At 44.8% G+C, this 9,296-nt stretch overlaps 1 pseudogene; it reads right to left on the minus strand.

The window, feature by feature from the left end:
* Positions 1–3,429: 3,429 nt before the first annotated feature.
* Positions 3,430–8,743, minus strand: LOC136534271 (pentatricopeptide repeat-containing protein At1g09900-like; annotated as a pseudogene).
* Positions 8,744–9,296: the final 553 nt, after the last annotated feature.

The raw sequence follows: 9,296 nt of genomic DNA on the forward strand, positions 1-9,296 counted from the left end.
AAAAATTACCCGCGATGTATATGGTTCGTGTTAGATGGCTTAGAGACTACCTTTGGCTTTAGCCTATACACTGTGGGTGTTCTTAGCAAGCAAACAAGCATCGTCATCAACGTGTCTGCATTTGTGATTACACAATGTTCGGAGGGCCTCCCGTGAAGTAGGCAGTATTTGCAAATGTTGTACCACACAAGGTCGTCCCTGTCGTTGTCAAAAGAAACTGCCGACCTACTGTATAAACTACTACCTACCATAATTAATTGATTAATTGAAGACGCCCGTGCCACCAAGCGCACTACTACCTGTTAATATGCAGAGCCTTGTAAAATGACATGCGGGCCATGTCTCTTAGGATCATCCGTGTTCAGTTGGTCGCGGTTCAGACGGGGCAGGTAATAACAAATACGTATAAATTATTGGCACACAGGAAGCGTGGGGCAACAGGAGAGCTTACTTCTTCTGTGCGGTTGGTTGGAGAGGGACACGGGGCACCGCTTGTTTCCTCTCAATTAGGCCCCGTTCGTTGATTCGGAACGACTGCCAGCAAGAGTTCCGGGTAGGAATCGCTATTTAATTTGTATAAGTTTTAGTAGATGGAACGATTCCCTGGTATGGTTTTGCTTGAACCGAACGGACCCTTAACCATTTTGTGTAGGACAAAGTTTTCTCTCTCTCTCAATTATTCTCATAGATATTGTAAAAAAAGTTCTTATTTTCGCACAAAGAAACTATTCTTATAGTTCGGCTTTCCTCCTCTCTCTCTCTATATATAAAACTGAATGTTGGTCACTCCTTAATTTTTAAAATATTTTGTTTTTGCACGCTAAGCGGCTTCTAAGGTAGTTTTTTTAGGGGAAAGCTTCTAAGGTAGTTTTAGACTATATAACGGCATATCATTGACATCAACCGTCCTATATAGCATCACGTCAGTCGTTCTATACATATATGGGCCTAATTGGTTCGTTTTCAAAATTTACCATGTCAAAGATTATGATTTTGACTAGTATTTAGTTTGCTACCAAAACTTATCAAACTCTCATATTTGGCTTGCCAAATCTATGGTAAATTCTTTACCCAACTTTTGGCTTGCCAAATCTTTGGCATGACAAATTTTGGAACTCAACCAATCAGGCCATATAACATCACGCCAGCCATATCTGGAGCAAGAGCGTTAAATTAGACTACATTGATTTAATATTCAGATAGACTTTGTTGGAAAGTTATACAAATACTTTTTTTTAAGAAAGTCATCCAGGTGTTTCTTTTTTTGATTTGGCTGGTTTATCTATCGAGAGGGTCATTGTATATATCTACTCAATACGTATATAAGTCATGTTCGCTTCGCTGAAAAGCCATAGCTGAAAGTACTATTCGCTGATTGTTGTGAGTGAAAAATACTATTCATTTGCTAAAATAGTATGGACAAACGAACATAGCAATAGTATCTATTTAGGTCGCTTACGGTCTCAGTGATCTAATTCTTTTTTTTAAAGAAAAGTATCAGTGATCTAATTCCTACGAGTGTGTTGGCAGAATCTAGCGTGAAACACCATGCCAAGAACCCAGAGATGTCCGTGATAATACTCATGAATTAAATTTAACAGACATTCGTTAAAGAAAAATAAAAAAGACGATGGCCCCTACGGCCTACGCGTTGCCGAACGGGGTCAAGGCACCGGGCCCCCGGGCGTCGCTGGACTTGCCCGGCACGCCATGCCGGAGCTGCATAGGACGCACGGAGGAGTTTCGGAGGTTTGCTTTCACGGAACACCAATTTAAATTTTAATAATAATAAAAAGTTTGCTTGAGGTTAATATATAGCACAACTTACACGGAACACCAACTTACGGTAATTTTCTTCAACAACAGCGCTCAGTCCATGAGATTTTTGAAACGCATTATGAGAAAAAGATTTTGAGATTAATTGAGGTGGGAAATTACATGAGACCCATTAGAGCCCGTATGCGTGTCCTTAAATCCGGCTTGATTCGCTTCTTTTTTCATCTGGAACAGTGTTTTTCTCTCACAAATTCTTTCAGATTCATCCAAATTCCTCCAATCGAACGGGGCATAGGAGACTTAAACTTAAAATGGGTCTTCAACACAATGCCTACAGCCTCAAACAGCCATTTTAGATGTCAGGAGAGGTATAACCCAAATCTGAGTATCCTCTCCTGGAGACCCATTTACAGAAAAGGGTTCTCTTTTGAGTTTTATTATTGAAGAAGACAAAAAAAAAATAGATATAGAACTATTTGACTGTAGCGTTACCAAACGTAAAATGGGTCTTGTATTTTGGATAATGGTTATTGAAGAAAGACTAAGATGAGCCAAATCCGAAGTGATTGGCAAGCGCTGTTGCACACACATGGAATTCTTCATGTGTAGCGCTTACCCAAACGTAAAATATGTCTTGTATTTTAAATATCGGTCATCGAAAACAGAGAGGAGCCAAATCCAAAGCGATTGGCGAGCGCTGTCGCACGCACAGCGACGCGAGTGATGAGATGCGCACGCGAGGCTCGCCAACACTATGGGCGTGTTTGGTTCGTTGGTTCCGAACGAACATGCATCGTGGGGTGCAGAGTCGGAGCGTTTGGTTGGCCGGAGGAGCGTCGGAGCCTGGCTGGCCGCATGCAGGAAGTGCCGTCGGGCCTGGCTCGCGGGAAACGCCCGAATCGGCCGTTTCTGCTGGGCCAGGCTCGCTCGGTGCAGCTATTTACTCGACTAATGATTGTATTAGTGCATGATTAGTAAATATCAAGTGATATTAATTTATTTTAAAGATGTGTTAAGACATAATTAGATAAATAAGAACTTTAAGAGTGTATTTGTACAAAATAAAAATCATAATCATAACCTTATAATATTTTTATCCCATGCAGTATATCTTCGTACAGGCAACCAAACACCATCTCTTCTCAGCCAGCCTGAGTAGATACACTCAACCAAACATGACAGCGTTGCATGTGCTCAGCCTGTCCCATGTGAGCCTGGCTCTCAGATACGAGCCAGGCTCTACTGCTACACGAACCAAACAGACCCTATGCTACTCCTGGGAAGGCCAGTGATCGAGACATCGGCTTCATCCATTGGAAATGCCAAAAAAAATTTCTGCCAATGTTTAAGGGATGGATTCTCAAATTCGGATAGCACTATTTACCATATTTTAATTTGAATCTAAATCCAGATATAAATATAGTTGAATACCAATATAAAATGGATACCTTGAATTTGAATTCACATTCAGATATGTTATCTCGAATATAAATATACATTCAATTCACATTTGCATATCTAATTGATTCGGATGCGGACATAGGCCATATCTCGAATTTGTCATAAATATAAGCTTTAGATGTCATTTTGTTTTTTATAGATATGGAAAATGCCAGATATTTCGTATTTTTTGAATATGGATACGGAATCAAATAAAAAACGAATTCAAATACATCCATTTAGATCTATATCCATATTGAAATAGGATATGAATACAGATATCCACGTCGACGCTATATGAATATGGGATGTTTCAGTTTTTTGGATACCAGGATTCAAGATCCATCCCTGCAGGCGGAGTTGTTACAGATTCCATAGTCCAGCAGTGCCATTAATCTAATCGTCCCTGACCTTTCTTCCGAATGCAACGGGGAAGTCGCAGTCTATGCAGTAATGCAGACAGAATGGGCGGTGCGCTGGTGCGGCTGCTCCACCCAATCAGGAGACATTCCGTGACACGGAAAGCTCGTTTTGGATGAGTGGATGACCATCAGACCAATCTTGACGTCACTGCATCAGTCAGCAGGCCCCCCGAATTCAACCGAAGCCTGATCACTCCATCAGATTCTAATTTGCAGCAGTAGATATTTTCTTCACTAACTCTGCACATCGTTTCTCCCTAGGTTTGCTTCGAGTTCTGCTGATCTGCTTTGATTCTTTGCTTCTTTTATTCCTACTGCAGCATACCTCAAATCTTCATCATGTCAAAAAAAAAAAACCCCCCTCAAATCTTTCGTCGTGTAGGCCTTACAATCTTGTGATTCCTACTGCAATTGAGTCATCGCCCGAAAAAAGAACCTTTGCGATCCAGAGGTGATAATCTCCATCTGACCTGTTGATAGATACCCAGAAAGTAAACAGTGCTGGGATTGTTTTTTTTAAGATAATGGAACATTGGAAACAAACTAAGTCATGGTTCTTTCATCAATTAAGCAGCAAACTGTTAAATCACAAGAAGAAAACAGACTGTGTTGAGGAGATGCCTTCAGTTTCACCAGTTATCACCCTTCTCTCTTCCAATCAACTGCATCTCACTCCACATTCATACACATCCTCCATCAGTATTATGCTAAGAAGAAATTGTGACATTCAATGTTTTTAAGGCGTCGCTTTGGCGTCGCCTAATCGGCAAGGCGCTACAGGCGGGACGACTTGGCGGACGACTCGCCTTAGATTGGTATGGCGTCCGCCTTACTACCATGGCGTCCGGAAGTCGTCGATTTGGCGTCCGATTCGTCAAAATCGAGCAAGGCGGACGCCATACGGGGATGGCCACGGTAGGAAAATGCGGGCGCGGGAGAAAGGACGGGGAAAGTGCAGGCGCGTGGGAAAGCATCGCGCGCGCGGGAGATTAGGCGTGCGGGGAGAGAGGAGCGCAGGAGAAATCAGAGAGCAGAGAGAGGAGCGCTCGCAGGGAAGACGGACCTACCTGCTCGCCCGCGCGAACGCGTTCGCCCGCGCCGCCGGTAGAAAGCTGCTGCCACCGAGGCTCAGCCTCCCCCTCCCCTGTTCCCCATCCGCGCGAGGAGCAGCCGCCGGCGGGCTGCTATTTCCACATCGCCTCTTCTGGTCCTCATGAGCAGGACACGAGCCGCTTCGCCTCTCCCTTCCCTCTTCCCACCCGCGCGAGGAGCAGCCGCCGGCGGACTGCTGTTTCCCCACCTTGTCGCCTTATGCACATGCTGATGCCCCCTCGATTCCGTCGTCTCCTCATCGATTCTGATGCGGGTCCTCTCTATTCCACTGTCTCCTCGTTGATTCCGCTCAATTGCGCCGTCTCCTCGCCGTCGCCTGCTCGATTCCGCCTTCTCCTCGCCATCGGCTGCTCGATCTGGAAGGGGATGGTGGCGACTGTAGATCTGGAAGGGGAGCAGCGAGGGAGGGGAGCAGAGTAGCGCATCCGGAGAGAGGGGAGGAGCCACGGAAGGAAGCGGAGCCACAGAGGGAAGTGGAGCGGCGGAGAGACGAGCGGAGGCGGACGAGTGGTGGAGAACGAGGAGCAACGCTGGAGGGGATTCCCATTGGGATAAGCCACGCCAGGAGGGGGAGGGGCACATGGGCCGCCTGGTGGGCTGGGCCAGCCCACTTCTTACTCCTCCTCCTCTCTTTTTCTTTTTTCCTTTTCTTTTTTCTTCATCATCTACTACTCTAAGCTGTTGTTTTAAGTTTTTCTTAAATCCGTAAGGCGTCGCCTCGCCTCACGCCTTAGTCGCCTAAGCGTAAGGCGGTAGTCACTCGCCACGCCTCGCCTTATTGTCTTAAAAACATTGGTGACATTTGAGTCATTACACCATATTCTAATTTTATGACGATAAATAGAAACAGCTAAATCAATGGTTGCACAAAGAGACTAGACTAGAAACATGGTCAATTCTTGAAGGAACAAACAAGACAAAGTTGAACATATATTAAAGTTAGGACCTTTAATTTGGAGTATTGCAAGATTTGAGAACCTAATCACATACAAAATTTTAAGTTCCATTGTTAAGTCATTCAAACGAAAAAGTACTGATATAAATGGGTCTTGTTGCAGGTTATAGCACAAGTTACTTTCACATACCTATAGAATTCAACAAGTTCTGGCAACAATTGTGAAAGTTGGGGATGAATATTTACTGTTTTTCGGTAATTACTGCTCATAACCCCTATTGCCATCCAAAAACCATGTAACGATGCTGAACCTCTTTTATGACTAAAGATTGGTGCTTTTATTTGTTTGTAGAGCCAAAAAGTCACATGTAGTACCATCTCAATTACCTGCCATAATTCATTCCTGAAAAGCATCCATGCAGGCTATCTCAAAAAAGATAATGACAATCAGATGACATCATCCATTCCATTACTATGTAAATTCACCAAATCAATGATGAACTCCAGCCTGGTCATTTTGAATCCTTACCATCCTCAGGATTCAAAGCTCTTCAACACAGACAACAGGATTGGTTGTAGGCTTTCATGGCATACTGCTCAATAACTTGAGGCCTTCATCCACAGGCCTTTGCTCAGAATAGCCATTGACAAGGGGAACTATGAATCTTACTATTAGGGTTACATCCGTACACTGACATTTGCTCAAAAACTTCAGTTGCCATGTCAACCAGCCCATTCTGGCACAATGAACCAATGAGCATACTGAATGTTGCTTCATCTAGAGGGCACTGCTTTCTAAATATCTCAGCTTTAAGCTCCCTGGCATCCTCCCATCGCTTTGCTCTACACAAACCCTTCAGTGCAGCGCTGTAGCAAATGGTGTCAGGCTCACATGGCATGTTTCTTAGTAACTTGAGAGCATCTTCAGCACAGTTTTGTTCAGCAAAGCCATTAATGAGGGAACTGTAAATGAAAACATTAGGCATGCATTCATACTTAAGCATTAGCTCAGAAACTTCAGTTGCAGACTCAAGAAACCCTTTGTGACACAAGTTATTGATTAGTACACTGAATGTGACTTCATCTGGCAGACAGTTCTTTCTAATCATCTCCAGTATCAGTTCACCAGCATCCTCCCATCGCTCAGCCCTACACAAGCCTTTCAATGCAGCGCTATAGCAAATGGTATCTGCCTTGCAGGGCATGTCATTTAGTAACTTCAAGGCATCATCTACACACTCTTGTTCAGAAAGGCCATTGATAAGGGTGCTATAGATTATAACATCAGGCATAGAATTGTACTTCGGCATTTTCTCAAAAACTTCAATTGCACACTCAACAAAACCTTTCTGGCACAAATAGATGATTAGGGTACTAAATGTCACTTCATTAGGGAGACATTCATCCTTAACCATCTCAGCTACGAGCTTCCCGGCATTCTCCCATCGCTCGGCTCTACACAAACCCTTCAACATATAATTATAGGTAACAACATTTCGTTTGCATGACATGTTTTTGAATAGCTCGAGGGCATCATCCACACTCCCGTTTTCAGAAAACCCATTGATAAGAGAATTGTACATGATAATATCAGGTGAGCATCCAAACTTTGTCATTTCCCCCAAAACTTCAGCGCCATAGTCAACTAGCCCTTTTTGGCACAAACAGTCGATGATCAACCCGAATGTGACTTCATCAAGGTTCATCTGGTTTCTAATCATCTCAGCTACAAGCTTCCCAACATCCTCCCATCGATCAGCTCTGCACAGTCCCTTCAGTACGGATCGATAGCAAACAGTGTTAGGTTTCCATGGTATGGTTCTTAGTAACTCAAGAGCATCATCCACACAGCGATGTTCAGAAAAGGCGTTAACTAGGGCACTGTAGGTGAAATTATCAGGTTTACATCCATACTTGGGCATCTGCTCAACAACTTCCATTGCACAGTCAACCAAACCTCTGTGGCACAAGTAACTGATCACTGTGTTGAATGTAACTTCATCTGGGGGGCAATCCTTTCTAACCATCTCAGCAATAAGTGCTCCTGCATCCTCCCAGCGCTCATCTCTACACAAACCCTTCATCACAGATTCACAGTGTTGTAACTAAAGATGTCAGGTTTGCAGGGCATTTGGTTGAATAAATGAAGAGCCTCCTCAACGCACCCTAGCTCTGCAAGGCAACTGATGATTTCATTGTAAACAATCACGCCCCGTGTGCACCTGCACTTGGACATCTAATCAAGAACTCCCATTGCACGGTCAACCAATCCATTTTGACATAACGAATGGATTATCATACCGAACGTGAGATCATTTGGGGGGCAACCACTCCGGATCATCTCGGAGAGAAGCTCCTCGGCATCGTCCCACTCCTCGTTGCACAGGCCCTTGAGCAGGGTGCTATTGGTGTACGAGTTGGGGGCGAACGGCATGTCGGCGACGAGGCGCCGGGCGTCGTTGAGGCGGCCCTCGCGGCAGTAACCCGCGACGAGGGTGTTATAGGTGACGACATCGGCGGAGCCGGAAGCTGCAAAGGAGGCCAGCATACGCTCGGCGTCGGCGAGACGACCCCCCCGAGCGGCAGTACCCCGCGACGAGGGTGTTCCGCGCGACGGCATCGGCGGTGCCCGCGCGCTCGGAGGCCCCGAGCACACGCTCAGCGTCGTCGAGGCGGCCCGCAGCGCAAAGCTTCTTGATGAGGAGGGTACAGGGAACCACGGCGGGTCGCTCGGGATCCCGCATGGACTCCACAAGGAGGAGCGCGGCGTCCAGGTCGCCGAGGTGGACGAGGTGGTGCAGCCGCTGGTTAGCCCCGCTCCCGCCCGCGCCGCGCCGGGGTGGGGTGCCCGCGGGTTGACCCACCTGGAGGTAGCCGCCGCGGCGGAGGAGAGGCGGATGCGGGCCCTGTGAAGCTTGTGGTTCGTGGGAGGGAAGGGGTGGGCAGAGACGGCAGCGGTGGGAGGCGAGAGCCGAGAGCTGGGCGTCTCATTTTCATGGTCCGCGCGCGTCGACAACGGCACTGATCAGGACTGGAGTCGATGACAGGATGCGAACTGGAGTGTTCGACTCTGAAGCAAGAGATTGGATAAGGCCATGTTTTTTTTTTGAATTTTGCTAGATATCTGTCGACTGTTTTTGTTGTTTTTTATCTGTCAAATTGTAGTCCGTTGATTCTGTATAGATTCGTGCTTTTATTTTGGGCGTATATGTCTGGTGAGTGGTAACAGATCGGAATTCCTGGTGACGTTAAAAAAGATCGCAACGTTAAGTGTGTCTTTGAAAACGTTTAACGGTCTTCACATCACTGTTTCAACTTTTTTGTGCTGTTCATACCACTGCTATCAGTTAGGCTCCGTCAAACTATAGGTGTGAAAAATCGAAAATATCCTTAAATTTAAATATATCATTAATTTTTTTGAGCATCTTAACGACATCAAATGAAAAAAACTCAAAACGAGAAAGTTGTAAATCTCGTCCAGATCTATAATTTTCATATAAAAATTATCTTTATTTAATTTAAAAAATATGATTTTTCTAAGATATATTAATTATATTAAATCATATTTTTTTTTACGAAATTAAATAAAGATAATTTTTATATAAAAATTATAGATCTCGACGAGATTTATAACTTTCTAGTTTTGAGTT

Source organism: Miscanthus floridulus, unplaced genomic scaffold, assembly GCF_019320115.1.
Source record: "Miscanthus floridulus cultivar M001 unplaced genomic scaffold, ASM1932011v1 os_1731, whole genome shotgun sequence".
NCBI classification, from domain to species: domain Eukaryota; kingdom Viridiplantae; phylum Streptophyta; class Magnoliopsida; order Poales; family Poaceae; genus Miscanthus; species Miscanthus floridulus.